At 39.1% G+C, this 12,563-nt stretch overlaps 1 protein-coding gene across 31 annotated transcripts in view; it reads left to right on the top strand.

The window, feature by feature from the left end:
* LOC140514472 (zinc finger and SCAN domain-containing protein 29-like) overlaps positions 1-12,563 on the top strand; it is an 82,980-nt gene that overhangs the window by 4,442 nt on the left and 65,975 nt on the right. For 6 of the 31 annotated variants that reach the window (XR_011970682.1, XR_011970677.1, XR_011970676.1 and 3 more), the window contains exons 3-4: positions 490-721; positions 3,162-3,338. The exons of 6 other annotated variants lie outside the window; for them this stretch is intronic. The gene's annotated coding sequence lies outside the window, so the exon portion shown is untranslated. Of the gene's footprint in view, positions 1-489; positions 722-3,161; positions 11,189-12,563 lie in introns of those variants that run through there. 19 more of the 31 variants (XR_011970670.1, XR_011970665.1, XR_011970667.1 and 16 more) reach the window with 9 other exon arrangements.

Genomic DNA, 12,563 nt, shown 5'->3' with positions numbered 1-12,563 from the left:
TTTATTCCACTAAATCACTGGGAAAATTTTGAATAGATTAGAGCTAGATTAGGATCTAGCTTCATTCCATCATAGCCCTTTTCCCTTCAGTCTGACATCAATCAATCCATTCATCACCACACTTTGGGTCTGGTTAGTCAGCCAGTTCTGAATTCACCTAACTATGCCGTTAGCCAGTCCACATTTTGCCATCTTGCCCAAAAGAGTATTATAAAAGGCTTTGTTAATCAAGATATACTATGTTCAAATCCTTGACAACAAAAAGAAATAAGGTTCATTTGACTTCCCTTGTTCTTATTACACCCATGCAGGATCGCAGTGATCACCTCTTCCCTTTCTAAACACTCACAAACCTTGAATTTTACCAGAATTTGCTGTCAAGCTTAGTAACCTAAAGTTTCAATTGCCTACCATTCCCTTTTTTTGAAAACCACACAGCCCCCTTTCTCCTTGTGACCGATTGATAGTTGGTTTCTCCTTTTTTTGCAGGGGACAATAGACTCCATGATGCTGAGCGCTGTCTTGTACAACATGGTGTTTTGGCTAGCATTGGGATGGACTCTATCATCTGCTCATAGTCCTCGGACTCCAGACCGAGTTTCAGAAGCAGATATTTAGAGGTTGCTCCATGGAGTGATGGAACAGCTGGGCATTGCTAGGCCCCATGTAGAATATGCGGCTCATCAGGCTATGAATCTTGTGGGTCCACAGAGCATTGAAGGTACTATGTTTTATCCCTTCTTGGTTTTGCTTTGTCTTTTATTAATTGACTTAAAAAAAACCCTATTACATCCTCTTTGGTCCTTTCCCACTATTTCCCTTTTCTAGGCTTTGTATACCCACATATAAAGGAGGGATTTGCTCCCTATCATAATGTCTTAACTGTAAAATGGGGATAATAACGGCACTTGCTGCACTGGCTTGTTGTGTAGATTAAAAGAGAGAATATTTGTAAAGTGCTTAGCACAGTTGCTGGAACAAAGGAAATGCTTAATAAATGTTTCCTTTCAGTTCTTCTCACCCAGTAATCCAGAAGGCTATGTTTGGGATTGACTAAATGCATGCACTTATATCAGTAACTTGGTACTGGTGTTGATTTAGGTATACTTACCCATTTCCATTAGGCTCCTTTGACTGCATTATACTTCAGTAAATATCTGTATCTTTGTAAAAGCAGGAAATGCCTGGTTAGTCACCCCCGCCGTTGTCATGGAGAAAAGGTTCATGTGACTTTCAGAGTTTCCATTAATATCTTGGATCCTAATTATATGTGTACTGATGGAGAGTTAGTAGCTCACCTGGAAATTAAAAATGAGAGTTTATTCAATTTTCTTTTTAACCAGCTTTTCTAAACAGGAAAATAAACTAACAATCTGACATTTTTTACCAGTTTACTCTTCTCCTACCCTTTCTCCAGTTTTATGTCTTGTAATAATTGTTGTTGTTTGACCAAGACAGAGTGATATCTTGACTTTTGGACGTAGTAAAGAGCATGCTGTTTCCTAACTCTGTCCTTATTCTGTCAATCAATATTGTACTCACTTCAGTGTCAGAAATTCTGGGTTTGAATCTTGACTCTTCCAGTTGCCAACAATGTTACATAAATTCTCTGAGTCTCAGTTTCTTGATCTGTAAAATGAGATTGGTCATATTTGTACAAGTTACTTGAAAAGATTACTGTTAAAATCCCATGAGTTAGTTTTTGTAAAGGTATCGTTCATCCTTCTTTCTCGAAAAGGACCAATGAATGACATGACAAGTGTGGTGTCTTGACTTGCATGTAAATTGGATTGAAGTGAGGCAGAGCTTGGCAAAGTCATCAGCTTCACTCTCTCCTCCAGTCCAGAGGCAAAATAAAAGTCAAGATGACTGGAAATACTGTAGTCTCTGCTTTCATGGGGCTTACAGTGTGGCCAATATTAGTTGCCAGGCCAAGCTTCTGTTGCTTGGTAAAGCCCTTTGTCAATGATACAGCACTATAAAAATGTGAACCTATTTTAATTGTAATTGATTAAAGAACCAAGAATCTCATGATTATGTTCCCAACACAAAGCTGTAAAGGGAATTTCTTTAGATGTTAATCTTCCTTTTTCATGAACTACCATTTTTTGGGGGCTGACTTGTAATTTCAGTGGTGTTGGGGGCTACCAATGCAGATTGGCATCTGTTTGTCACAACTTATAGTCTCAGAGAGTTGTCTGAAGAGTTTGTGACTTTACCCAGAGTCACGCAACTCTTAGGTTTCAGAGGCAAGACTTACACCTAGATTGTCTTTTTGTTTTGTTTTCACTTTCCTTTGTATCATTCACTGTTAACACAGTACCTGGCATAGGTCAGGAACTTAATAACTGCTTGTTTACTTCCTGACTCCAAATGCAACTCTCAGTTCACTTCATCATACCACTGTCTAGTGCTATCAAATGCAAAAAATGTTCCCATGGAAAAATATTCCATTCTGAATTGAGTAAAAACTTGTAGTTCGGTAAAGGTGGTGTCCATGAAACCATCTGGGGTTTTCTTGGCACAGATGCTGGAGTGTGGTTTGCCATTTTCCTTCTCCAGCTCATTTTAAAGAAGAGGAAACCGAGGCAAACAGAGTTAAGTGACTTATCCAGGGTCACACTGGTAGTAAATGTCTGAGGCTGGATTTGAACTCAGAAGATGAGTCCTCTGTTCACTGTGCCAATTAGCTTCCCAACTAATGTAGTTATACAGCCTGTATTTCACATACACAGAACTCAGAACTCTGTTCTCTTCCTTAAAATCTAAGTTCTTTGAGGGCAATGACTCTTTTGTCCTTTGCATTATCAGCTTTAATACCCTGGGAAGCACTTGATAAATGCTAGTTGATTGATTGACCCACCTTTGCTGAGGGATACTACTTATTTCAAAAGGCTCACGATTTCTTCACTCCACTAATGTAAATTGCAACTTCTCCATGTCCTAATAGACACTTGTCATGAACTCCTGTGGCTGAAAACACCCATTTTGTGGTGGCCATCCATTAAGACCTTCACCATCAGGTCTACCTCAGGACAGGTTGGCTGGCCTTGTACTAAGCTGACCTGCTGTATGCCTATACAGTCCTATAGAACAACAAGTTATAGAGCTTGGTTTCCTATTATGTCAATGACACAAATTCGTGCATCTCTTTTTCTCAGCCCTGGTTCCATTAAGTATTGATTCTACTTTTGTCTGAACCTTCATCATTATGAATTTATTATATACTACCTTATTACCTCATTGTCCTGGCAAGGGAAGGTCTCCGATGATGTTGGGCAGACCCCTGTGGAGGAGATGTGCTGGGAGGACATGGGCAGTAATCACAGCATGACGAGGTGTGTATTCATTGTAATCTGTACCATTGGAGAGGGTACCCCCATGAATGAGAATCGTGCAACTCTTCCAGGTGAATGTCAGAGTTGGGGGGAGACCTTCAGAATCCTATAGTCTCGGAAACAAGTCACAGTTCAGATTGCACAGATCTGATAAATATTATGTATTTATATTTATATAAATAATATTTAGGTAGTCCTATGCATAAAAAGTATTCTACTCTTTTAAATTTGGGGGAAAAGAAATAAGCATTTAAATAGTACTAAAGTAAAAAGATGAGCGTTTTAAACCTAAACATGTAATTGAAGTTTGAGGCCAGTGATCTCATGCCCATATTGTACAGTTGAGGAAATTGAGACGCAGAGACTTGTCTAAGGTTACACACCTAATAAATAACTGAGTCGGGACTAGAACCTACCTCTTCTGTGGTTGATTCTAGCGTTCTTTCTGTTGCCTGTCATTGTCTGCTCAACTTGTCTAAACCTAAATTCATCATCTTCCTTCACTGCATTAAATCGGTTCCCTTTTCTCCTTATCCAAAGCATCACTGTTCTTGCAGTCTTTGAAGCTTGAAACTTTTGAGTAATTTTGGGAGCTTTTTCTCTTTCATTTCTCACATCCAGTCATTCACTATGTTTTGTCCATTTTTTCCTTTGAGAATAGATTTGTCCCTTCCTCTTCATTCCCAATACCAACACCCATGTCCAAGGAAGGAAGGAAGGAAGGAAGGAAGAAAACAACTTTTTTATTAAGCCCTTACTGTGTGCCAGGCACTGTGTGCTTTGCAAATATTATTTCATTTGATCCTACTAACAATCCTGGAGAAATAGGTCTATTATTATTCCCATTTCACAGTTGAGGAAACTGAGGCAGACAGAGGTTAAGTGATTTGGCCAGGGTTACGCAGCTGGTAAATGTCTGAGGTCACATTTGAATTCAGGTCTTCCTGACTCTATCCTCTATCACCTGGCTGCCTCATTATTTCGATTCCTATTACTGTAATGGCCTCCTAATTGGCTTTCCTGCCTCTAGTCTTTTCCCCTGGCTTCTTCCTTCCTCCCTGCCCCCAATCCATTTTACGTACCGTTGCCAGATGAATCCTCTAAAACACTTTGAAGCAAATTACTCCTCACAGAATTGGTGACAGGATCAAATGAAGTGATACTCAAAGCATTTGTAACCACCAAGACCTACATAAATGTGTGGGATTATTATAATGTCAAGATTATCAACAACCTACAGTGTACCATATCAAAGCTGAATTCCTCTGCCGAGTTTTCTAAGCTCTTCGAGCATCCAGCCTTTCCCTACTTCTTATACTACACAACGCGATCTTGTCACATCACAGTCAATCCATTTTTCATACGCTTATGCTTAGAGTTTAAATAATATGTAATTGCTTTATGATAAACGTTTAATGATGTTCATCATGGCATTGTCAGATGAGAATATGCAAATTACAGGGGAAAGTGAAATTGGAACCATTTGGATAACAGTATCCAAATGAACTGACCCTGGCGTCCCTACAAAACTCATCTAAAAATATCCCTGAAACACATAGCTTCAGTGCTGTGCCATATGCCAGGGTCAGTTAATATGCCCAGCTGGAATGTTGTCATTTTTGTTACTTATTCTTCAAAATTCTCTTCCCCACTTAATTTTCTTTCTTCTGACAACATTTTTCTTTCCACTCTGAAAGGAAGAGTAAAGTCACCTTCATTATTAGGTCACTTTATCAAAGTTATGTGATTTTGTGGAAACTCAACAGTTCTCATCAACAGGAAGAAATCTGGGAGAAGCAACATGTGGCAGTGGAAAGTTATAGAACCTGAGCTTGAAAGCTTTTGCAGAATGTCTTGTGTAACCTTTGACAAATTATTTAAACTTCTGTACCTCCATTTCTTCAAATGTAAAATGAGGGGATTGGGAGAGAATGCCCAAGGTTCCTTCCATGGTCCTGTTAGGGAAGCTTAGAGAGTTACATATCCTTAAATGACTTGTGTGTGGTCATGTCAAAGGCAGCATACAAACCCAGTTCTTTCTGACTCCTCTATACCAAGGTTCCTTCCATTGCTCCCATCTTCCTCAAAAAACACAATTGATTTAATTCGACATTGTTACAGTTGAGTTCATTCTATTTTTCACAGATGACTGGGGGTAGGAAAAGTGGAATGAAGGGAGTGGACTGCATGGCTCCTCTGGTGCCTTCCAGCCCAAATTCTATGGTCTTCTGAGCAGTGTTTGGTGAGAGGCAAACCATGGCATCGTGAGAAGCTAGTCTTAGAGTCAGGAAGTTCTAGGTTTAAATCCTGATTTTGTCACACATACACTGGTCTGTGACTGTGTAAATAACAACCTCTCAGTCTCCTCTCAGTATATAAGACTACAAATTGGAGAACATATGCCAGTGTGTACCGGTAGAAGGAGTTTCCTTACTAGGAACTTCCTCTATTCATGAAAGCAATGTTCTGGACCAAAAAAATATTTTAATCTACTACTCTCAAAAAAGAAAATCATGCAGTTCAAGATAGGAAGAAGTCATTTTTCTGCTCAGTTTAAAAAACAAAACTGTCAGTCTATTTCACAGAGAGTTTAGAAAATGTCTTATTATGAGCTTAGTGTCATAGAAATGCCCTTTGATCTTGGCCATTTTATGACTGTCATCACCATAGTAACAAGGTATGCTAGTTGCCTTTACCTAGTGGAGCTACGAGAAGATATGGCGGCTTTCCCATTCACTCAGCAAGGAGTCCTCCAGGGTACAGGTGTCTGGAAGAAACCATATTGGTCCTTTTCCTTGTGAATTGTCTCACACAATTCACAAGCTCTGGAGAGCTCTATTTCCACATCAGTCAAAGACTAAGGAATTTCTGTTCCTTGAATGTCTTGTAAGGAACCTCTGTCAAAGTTGGCTGTAAGCCAACCTTCAAAATTACATTTTGTTGGTACAGCCACAGTCAGCTAACATTTATTAAGTACCTACTGTGTGCCAGGCACTAAGCACTGCTTTAACATAAGACACATGGAGTAATGAGTAAAAGGAAACATTCAGTCATATGTTCTAATACCTTGTCAATCACTTCCAGACAGTTTTTGATCTCCAAATGGTTTTCCCTCAATACCCACCACCATTTTCTTTTTTTCAGGCCAACCCTCTTTCCTTCTGTACTATACCTTATGTTTCTTTAGAGGTTTTCTCCCATGAAATCCAAAGGCATTTGTAGCTATTAATTCATTGATTCTCACAATGTCCATGTCAAGCAGGTGGGAGGTCAATGTCACGCCATATTATTTCCCAAGTTAATGCATTTAAAAGTATATTGTTGTTATTCAGTTGGATGGGATTGTTTCCCCCCCCCCCCCCGAATTCTTCATATTCCTCATTTCTTGTTGATGTTCAGTTGTGTTTGACTGTTCGGGACTCCATTTGGGATTTTTGTGAGAAAGATATTGGAGGAGTTTGCCATTTTCTTCTCCAGCTCATTTTACAGATGAGGAAACAGGATTAAGTAACTTGCCCAGGATCACACTGCTAGTGTCTGAGGCCAGATTTGAACTCAGGGAGATGAGTCTTCGTGACTCCAGGACCAACACTACCCACTGCATCACCTAGTTTCACTGTAGGGCATATATACCAAAGGGAGGTAAATTAAGTCAAACAAAAAAAATCAATAAGGATTTATTAAGTGCTTATTATCTGCTGGGGATACAAAGAAAGGCAAAAAGTAGTCTCTGCTATTGAGTAGTACATAACCTAGTGGAGGAAACAATATACAAACAACTGTCTACAAGTAAATAAATATGATAAATTGTAGGTAATCTCAGAAGGAAGGCGCTGGTAACAAGGGAGCCGGGCAAAGGCTTCTTGCAGAAAGTTGAGACTTGAAGGAAGTGGGGGATGCTGGGAGGCAGAGAAAGGGAAGGAGTCATGGGGGACAGCCAGGGAAGGTGCATGGAGCTGGGAGGTGGAGTGTTTTGTTAAAAAAAACCCAAAAAACCTCAGCAAGATGGGCATTGTCCTTGAACTGTAGGACAGATGGAGAGAAGGAGACTAGAAAGACAGGAAAGGGCCAGGTTATGAAAAATGCTTTCTTTATGGTCCATTAAATTTGCTATTTCTTAAAAAAAAGTTTTTATTGAGGTCTTTTTCTACCACATCACCATGGTTTCCCCTAGTATCCTTTCCCCTCTCCCTTCCAGAGGAACAAAGGAAGGAAATATGCTGGGGTTTTTGAATATAATAAAGAAAATAACCAAAAAAAAAATCAACGTAACAGATCAATACCTTGAAAAAGTCTGAAAATGTGCAACATACAGTTCTTACGTACCTCTATGGCCAAGATCAAAAAACATTTCTGTTACACTAAGGATTTGGATTAGATGACTTCTGGGCTCTCTGAGCCTATGAACCTCTCCAGACTTGGTCCTGGCCTTCAAATGACAGATGTGTATTCATATCTGCTAGATTTCTTTTTTAAGGACCATACCTTAAACCCAAATCACTCTGGCTCTCATTAACTGTCCCACCATAGGTTCCAGCTCAAGTCTCATTTGGTCTTTGGGCTCTGATGGCTCTGAGTGAGTATAAATTGCAATGGTCTCTGTTTTGGCCAGAAACCCTGACAGTCTTCCCCTCCCAAATTGATTTTTTTTGCTTTGGGTAGGTAAAAGTGGCCTTTCTTTGCCTCATTTCTCACCTAGCTTTAATCACTGAATGGATGTTGCTTGAGTCAGAGACCTGGGAAAGACCTTAGCTTAAAAAAGGCCAAGGTCTCCTATTGCATTGGGGCCATCCCTAGTCTTCCTGATCTATATCTTGCCACTTGCACCCAGATGTCTCTGGAGGGGAGAGAGAGGCTGGTTATTTTGTACAGCCCTGCCCCAGTTAACAATTCACTTGCAAGTCATGATGTCATGGTTGTCTTTAAGAATGAAAGACAATCAACCTACTACGTTAAGCTCTGGCAATACAAACACGATGAATGAAATAATCCCTCTTCTCAAAAAGTTTATGCTCTAATGAGAGAGACAACAAATACACACACACATATAGACACATATATACATACATACTGAAAATAATAAAGAGAATGAAAACAAAGTAGTTTAATATAAAGTAGAGAGGGAGGGGTGGTGGTGCTAGAATGTGGAAAGACCATGTGAAAGGTCTTCAGCGATGTCTTGAAGGAAGAGAGGAATTTTGTAATGTAGAGATAAGTAGGTATTATATTCCAGGCATGAAGGATAACCATGAAGGAGAAGGAGATCATTGTGAGGAATAAAGTGGCCTCAATTTTCCAGGCAAAGTATGGGAGGCTTGAGAGAAGAAAAGGTTTGGAATAGCTTCTCTGGAATTGTGAGTTGGGAATTCAGTTAGGAAGGAATTAAATCATAACAGTAGTCAGCATTTATATAACACTTTAAGATGTACAAAGAATGGTAAATATTTCATTCATTTTATCCTCACAAAAACCCTGGGAGGCAATTGTTTGCATTTTACTAAAGACAAAGCAGAGGCAGACAAATTAAGTGACTTACCCAAAGTCTCTGAGCTAATCAGGAAGACTCATTTTCCTGAGTTCAAATATGGCTGTGTGACCCTGGGTAAGTCATTTGATCCTGTTTGCCTTGGTTTCCTCATCTATAAGTGATCTGGAGAAGGAAATGGCAAACCACTCTATTATCTTTGGCAACAAAACCCCAAATGGGGATCACGCAGAGTCAGATCTGACTGAAAAATGACTTAACAACAACACAGCAACACTCTTCTGTCTAGTTACCTCCTAATAATGATAATAACTATGCCACAATTATATATACCATATATATACACACATATGTGTGCATATATGTGTATGTAGGTGTGTATATATGTGTATGCACACATACATATTCAAATACACACCAGTAGGTAGGTGCTATTATTATCCCAATTTTAAAGGTGAGGAAACTGAGACACAGGTTAAGTGACTTGCCCAGGATCATACAGGTAGGTGTCTGAGACAAGATTTGAACTCAGGTCTTCCGAATTCCATGTTTAACTCCCTATTCTCTGTACCACTAGCTGCCAGTGAGGGTCCAGCTGAAGCTAGATAACACAAATTTATAGTGAATCCAGTTGGTTTCCCTTGCATTATGAGAAATCATTGAGAAAATGACACAGTCATTTGGAGCTCACAAAGAGGGAGCTGCAATTCTCGATTTCACCACAAGAGGACAGCAGCTGCATCTTATTTGTAGGTAAGAGGAAAGCCACACAAAGTGAACCGGTCAGGCACTGTACATTTGGAGGCCCTGTGGGTCCCTGGGAAGCCTCAGCTGATTTTTGTTTTCAGAGGACCAGAAAAATCACCCTATTTCCAGGTCATCTGTGGTGTGGTGAACCCTAAGATCTAATAGGACTGGATCACAGGTTTTACAGTTGAAATGGAAACTGATATTTGTTTGGTCCTTTAGGTCATCCTGGACCCACCATTCTCTATGTGCCCCTCCAGTTAGCTCTCCATCCTTTCCTCTGCCACTGAGCTCAGAGGATGTGCCAGGGCCACTCTGGACCAAAGCAAACTGCTTCATTAGAGCTACACTAGGAATACAAGAACGAAATGCCTTCATCCTTTCTTCCTCTATGTTGCGTATCAGCTTGCATGTATGAGCTGGAGCTGTTTCCCTAGCATTATTTTAAGTACGTAACAGTGGTGACTTTTACATTTTTCGTCTGTGTAACTTTTCAGCTTTATACTGTATAAGATAATGAAATCCTGCTTCTAAAGCCTAGAAAATGTCCTTTTTTTCTGTTTGCGTTATTATTAAAATTTTGGATAAACTGGATAAGATGACATCTAAAGTCTCATGATTCTGGTCAGACCATGGAAAGGCTCATGTGAGTTGCTCATTTTATACTTGAAGTCTAACCACCATTGTACTTCTGAATTTCCAGATAAAATGACTGTTTGAATGAGAAAGTCAGGGACCTGTGTGTTTTAAGAAGAATGATTGATTTTAACATGGAAGTGATAACCTTCACTTTTTGCCATATCACTAAGTGCCCATACTTATTGGTTACACACCAATGTGAACAAGATTGATCCTGGCAAAATTGTGAAGTGAGCAGAGCTGGTCTACTTTGGTAATTCTCTCATATCTAGACTCTTGAAGACACTTACTTGGCTCTGCCTTTTGGAGTAATTCATTGGCAAGTAACAGTAATTCCCAAATAAATCAGTGGATTATGTTTATTCCTCTGTAGTAGCATTAGCATATATGAGAAATACTTCTGGGAAAAGGGTTTTGATTTGAATAATTTAGGGAAAGTAGATATAGAAGGCCCTATAACCTAACTACTCCTTGGCTTGTGCTAAGTGAGGCAATCTTTCTGGGTCTCAGTGATCCCTTGGGGAAACTGGAATAATCATGTACAACTTTTTGTGTTGGAACATTGTTTCCCAGACCATATTTCCCAGAATCCTGGTATTCCAAATGATTCAGAAAGGAGTTCAGGGAGAAAATTTCCAATGTCAGCAATATTTCCAGGCCCCCCTCCCCCCAAAAAATTTGCTATAAAGTGTTGCATGTACTTAAAACTTTTACGTGTGCCATTTTTAAAATGTGAAAAGGGTTTAAGTTTTTTCTTTCTTTCTTTCTTTTTTGTGCTTTAAAATTTCCAACACTTTATCTTTGGAGTTTTGTATTGTATACATTTACCATGACCCTTGTCCAGCATTTCTTGGTTCTGTCCATATATTTCAAGCTGAAAATCTGTGATATAATTAAGTGTGGAAACCCCTGTCCTGCAGAAACAACTGGCAAAATGGGAACATTTTGTGTAAATAAATTATTATTCATAATATTCTAATAGAGTAGTAAAAATGATTTTAGTTGCTTGGTTGCCAACGAACTCCTTTCTAAGGGGATATACCCCAATTATCCAAATCAAGGAGAAAGTTTAATGTGAATAATATAAGACAACAGATACTCCCTAGTTCATTTTGGAATGCAGACACAAATTCACTCAGGCTCAAATCCTCTGTGCCCAAGTCTGATTTCACTCCCAGCTCAGGGCTAGTTGGGCAATAGGGCTGAGGCAGGAAGCCCATGTTTTCCCAGATAATCTCCAACAATGAATGCAGACGGATATAGGAGGACTCCAGCTTACCAATGGGTTGTGTTCCCAAAATCCATTTCTAAGTGGTTTGGAACTCAGAATGGATTTTTCCATAAAATCAGTATATAATGTGTGTGTGGGGGGAGGGGGGGGAGGGTTGGGATGTGGGAGAGGAAGGGGGGATAGAGTTGAGAAAGTACAAAGATAAATGTTTTTTTTTCCTAAATATCAGCAAAAATCAGCATCAGCAGTAGGAAGACCTCTGTCTTCACTAAAACAGAAGTATCTTCATTTAAAACAATGAAGATGACCATGGTAGATACCTATGGTGGTCATACAAATCCTTGTTTCATCCTCTGATAGGTGTTGCAATTCAAAGGATCCCTGGACAAATTTATCTCTTTGCATCTACCAAGGACTCTTTTACGATCTTAATTCATGGGACCTTATTAGAAGAGTGCCTTTGATGTTGCATTTTGATCTAGAGTTTCACATGTTTTTTTCATAATCAACAAATGGCAATCAATGAGATCTTATGTTCCTTAGACAAATTTTGGTTCCTTATGTTTCCTATAGTCAGTCTAGATTGAGTGTTTCGAAAAAATGCGCCCGTTCCCATCTCGTATTTTCATCAAGCGTACTTTTCATAGTATGTAGATCATTCTCACAAAGATTTTATAAAGATGAGAAAACAAGCATTTGGGTCAGTAGTTACTGATGTCTTAATTGCTCTATAAAAATAATACCATTTGTGATACCTCCTCTCTTCCCTAGGTCATTTGGTATTTTCAGTGCTTTCTGATATTTTCAAAAATGATCCCTAGGTTCTTGCAAAATTGTGTTACCAACAACATAAGCCTCTTTTGTGCATACTTTGTTTTGGTGAAACTTGTATTGTTTTCATCTCTGTAGTGTCAATTTTATTTTCTTATAGAGCATGGCAAGGGCTGAATTCTGTGTTTTCATGATCAGCAATGATGAAAATGATTGGCCATAGAAATGTTGACAGATCTGTTCCATTTTTTTGTCTGTTTCTTTTTCTTCTTCCAGTTTCAAACTTTCTACATATTCCTATTCATTGTTCTTCACTGTTTTGTGAAATGATCCTGCTTAGAATTAACACCTG

The sequence above is a fragment of the Notamacropus eugenii genome, chromosome 7 (assembly GCF_028372415.1).
Source record: "Notamacropus eugenii isolate mMacEug1 chromosome 7, mMacEug1.pri_v2, whole genome shotgun sequence".
NCBI lineage: Eukaryota > Metazoa > Chordata > Mammalia > Diprotodontia > Macropodidae > Notamacropus > Notamacropus eugenii.
The sequence above is the reverse complement of the archived record's forward strand: the minus strand, read 5'-3'. Positions and strand labels throughout refer to the sequence as shown.